Source organism: Microtus ochrogaster, unplaced genomic scaffold, assembly GCF_000317375.1.
Source record: "Microtus ochrogaster isolate Prairie Vole_2 unplaced genomic scaffold, MicOch1.0 UNK90, whole genome shotgun sequence".
Taxonomy (NCBI): domain Eukaryota; kingdom Metazoa; phylum Chordata; class Mammalia; order Rodentia; family Cricetidae; genus Microtus; species Microtus ochrogaster.
In genome coordinates, this window is record NW_004949188.1 from 866,724 (window position 1) to 871,071 (window position 4,348).

The 4,348-nt window shown below is 45.9% G+C and overlaps 1 long non-coding RNA gene across 1 annotated transcript in view; it reads right to left on the bottom strand.

The window, feature by feature from the left end:
- LOC113455704 overlaps positions 1-3,582 on the bottom strand; it is a 5,959-nt gene extending 2,377 nt beyond the window's left edge. The window contains exons 1-2 of the long non-coding RNA XR_003376688.1: positions 3,528-3,582; positions 687-732 (exon numbers count right to left, since the gene is read on the bottom strand). This is a non-coding gene — a long non-coding RNA (uncharacterized LOC113455704). The remainder of the gene's footprint in view (positions 1-686; positions 733-3,527) is intronic.
- Positions 3,583-4,348: the final 766 nt, after the last annotated feature.

The window sequence follows — 4,348 nt, forward strand, 5'->3', positions numbered from 1 at the left end:
ACCATGGGCTGCACAGAACCACAGCCTCCACAGAACCACAGCCTGCACAGAACCACAGCCTGCACAGAACTACGGGCTCCACAGAACCACGGGCTGCACAGAACCATGGGCTGCACAGAAACACAGCCTGCACAGAAACACAGCCTGCACAGAAACACTGCTCTATATAATAAGTTCTCACACAAGGAAATCTGCCCAGTAACTAGGGGTTCACCATCCAGCTGGGGCCACTCTTATTATGTATTACTCACTGTGGCCAAGGATTACTGTTTCAAATATCTGAAGTAATTCTTACATTCACCTTAACATTTTTCTCCCTTTCTCTTGCTCACTGAACATGGCTGCCGTGCGCTACAGCATTAGGGCCTTTGCAGCACCCAGCTCCTCTCAACCAAACATCACCATGTTCCAGGACTCCATCATTTCTACCGAGTGACGAGCGGCAGGATGAGGAGGCCTGGAAGCAGAGGGCCAAGGAGCAGCCTCTTCCACAGGCTCCTGAAGCTTCCATCAGAAGCTTTCTCAGCACCATTCACAACCGTAGACCTAAACTACGAAAAGACAGGAGGGGAGCTCACAGTAACGCTCGGGTGGGCAATGAGGGCTGCCCGTGAGCTTTAAAAAGGTGCAGACTGAGCCCCAGCAACTGCTTGGGGTTGGTGATATCAGGAGAAGTGAACACTTACCTCCTTCTGGTCTTGGAATGATGGCTTTATTACAAGTATGGATGAGCTAGTAAAACAAAGAGAGAACACTTTCAGCAAATCAAGTCAAGGAAGAACATGCAAATTTTCAATTTTACCAACTTAATATTAGATAATGTAGCACATGAAATACACATTTGGTCTCCACCCCTGCTTTACAGAACAGAGTTCCTGCACACCTGGAACTTCCTGACAGAAATGTTTTGCTATTCAGGAGCCCTTTGGGACAGCTCTAAATTTGTGCTAAATAAGCAGCTTGGGAAACGAAACCTGTGTAGAATAAGGATGAACTAGACAGTCCACGGGAGAAAAAACTTCACATTGGGCCTCATCCCCTGACTCTGTAGGAGCAACAAGCTTTCATGTCCCACCCCCGCTGAGAGTACATCCCACGCTGGGGTGGTGGCCCTCCTGCAGGGGCATGGCATTCTTCACCACCCACCCGCACTGCACACCCAGCCCTATGCACGGCTTCAGCATGCCCGCTCTGGGGTTGTATTCACCAATTACCATACCCAATTTATACCATAGTGTGCTGCAAAGACCAGGACTTGTCACTGGCAGAACTCAAACAGATGTGACCTAGATGCAAATGCCACCAACTTGTAAGATCTTGTAAGATCTGCCACCAACACTCCAGACAGCAGTGCCAGAGTTGAAGTAAGTTAGGACAGCCAGCTTAAGTCAGAACTAGTCAATGTGGGGAAGCCCTGTGTGGAGTCTGCACGAGACTGCAGGGGCGCTGTGCTGTCCGTGGCTAATGACGTGCTACTGTGCATGCATATGCAGAAGCAACGCATGCAGGACTTTTCTCGGTTTGCTTCTCTCTAAAGATGCATGCCAGACTGACAAAAAAAAGATTACAGAGTCTGCAGTCCTTAAGGAACTTGTTACAAGTCTGTGTAAGCGGGAAACTCTCCACCTTACAGGCACTGATACATTCCAACCAATGATATCTAAGTCACTGTTTCCTGACTGCTCCTGACTTTCACAAAGGTAGGAGATAATCCATGCCCATGTTTAAGTAAATAAATTTGTGCTAGCGTGGCAGTCATCCGGCTTCTCAGAGTCCTAGCACAAACTACTTGCAAGGTATACAACATCCATAAATGTATGCTACAAGTTACAGTCCCCATACAATGTATCACTGAACAGTCTTCCCACAGTCTTGCTGTGGTCTGGTAGGGGAAGCCAACCTGATCGTGGGCTCCCGACTAAATCAAACTGGAAGCCCATTTATCTCAAAGATTCAACTATGGATATTCGTGCTACGGAAGCTCACTGTCTAAAGTACTTCTGGGAAGATCACCACGGCTAATGAAGTGTCTTTACCACAGAGGATAAAGGAATAGCATAACTACATCCCAATACTACCAAAACTCTTTTAATTTTGGAGAGAGGATCATTCGCTATAGCCCCAGCTGTCCCAAAACTCTTTATATAAGTCAGGCTGGCCTGTAATTCAGAGATCTGCCTGTCTCTGCCTCCCAAGTATTGGGATTAAAGAAATGTACCACCATGCCAGGCTTCAAAACTCTTTTAAAAAATATTAATTATCTGTGTGTAGGTGTGTGTGTGTGTGTGTGTGTGTGTGTGTGTGTAAGTCTCGGTGCCTGTGGAAGTCAGACGCATTTGTTACCAGCAGCTCAGCATGAATGCTGGGACCTCTGCGGGTCCTCTGCTGCAGAGCAGTGAGCACTCCCAACCACTGAAGCACCTGCCTGGGCCTCCATCAAAACTCCAGCTAAAACTCTAAGAACTAATTAAGTATGAACAGAACGAGAGGCGTGGACAGTCCAACGAAAGAACACTTGCTCAGCACGGTGAGACCCTGAATTCCAGACTTAGTACAAAAATTAAAAAGTCAGAAACAAAAAGATGGAGTCTAATTCGGGCTCAGATATGGTGACTCCGGGTAGTTCTGACAGGGTGAAACAGTCTCTTTAGAACACAGCAGCTAGACTGTCACTCTCAGACACACTACCAAGCGGCCTCTCATTCCCTGTACTTCCGACAGCATGTTTGCAGCTGGGCTCAGAGCCAGCCTAAGCAGCACCGCGTTAGCCCCTAAGGAGGCTCTGTTCTGAAGCCTCTTCCATCTTCAAATCACCCCCTGGATCTTCAAAATCGTCTGTTGCTTCCTGCTTACTCTGAATCCTAACACTTTACATGTTATGCTGAATGTCAATCTGTGGTTTTTTTCCTAAAGTTGTCTCCGCTAAACCCCCAACTCAGTACACGACCTTCCGATTCTGAGCCCCAAATGCCAGCAGCACTCAGAAAATAAGGCAGTGCTGGAACCAAGTGCCAATAGAGGTCAGGTTCCCTGGGACCCATGTTGCACCCTTTAGTCCATTCCTTGAAACCGTAGCCATACAGAGGCCCAGTCTCTAAAAGGTTACTCAATGCTGCAAAGCAAAACCATTATATTAAGTATCAGGCCCATGTGGGGAGTGGTCGCTAATGCTGCCATGTACATACTATCCCATCTAAAATACACAGCAAGCATTTAATGTACTTGCCACCCCCCCAAAAAAACCTGGTAAAACTGGTAAAATAGAAATTTAAAGTTTTACTGGCTCAAAGCAAAGTCAATCAGAACAGTAAAGTTAAGGAAGTTCAGAACTGAATTCGAACAATGTCCCAGCCATGGGTGTTCTGCATCTGCCCCAAGCTAATCTACTAGAGAGTTGCATGGCTTCCAGATGAGTTTAAACACCAGTTCCGACAAAGAACTGTTCTCAAATGCTATAAAACAAAAATAGCTTAGAAATGAGCCAAGTCGGCTGTCTGGGATTTGAAATAAAGCTCTGATATTCTTACAGCTTCTTTTCCACCCAGGGCCTCCAGCCACTGTTTCCTTTCTTCCTCTGAAAACACCTGCTTGGTCAAGGGGACGCCAGGCCTGGAAGACAACAGGAAAACATCAGGGCACCTGACGTCAACACAAAACCCCTTCTTCTGTTTCCAGACACTTGACACAGGGTTTAAATGTTCTCATTAATTTCAACTACAATAAAAAACATTTAATGTAAAATCTGCTATCTAGACAATTTTTATACATGAACACATTATTTCACAACCACTCCTAGGAATCCCCTCCAGAATACAGGGTGGGGTGTCTTTCTATGGAGTTCAAACCAGTCTTGAATTCAATATATTGCTATCCCTGCCACCTGAGTGCTGTGATTACAAGTATATGTGACCCTGCTGTGCCAGGCCACAGATCTTTTGATCCTGCAAAACTAAGTCTCTGTATGCCACACTTATTTCCTACCTACTGCTCCTCATCCATTGTCAACTTCCACTGCATACATACACGTCTGTCTCTATACACTTCTATACATACATGCCTATCTCTATTAATCGGGTTAATCTGAGTGCTGCAGGAAAGGAAATCCCATCCTATTTAGAGTGGCCACACCTGAATCCTACTATGATTTTTAAAAGCCAAAGCTTTAAAGTTTGAACTTGATTATAACAGATTGGTGAAGTAATTTATTATATATTCACATAACCGAGTGCTAGGAGGGTATTTAAAATTACAGTGTAGCCGGGCGGTGGTGGTGCACGCCTTTAATCCCAGCACTCGGGAGGCAGAGGCAGGCGGATCTCTGTGAGTTTGAGGCCAGCCTGGTCTACAA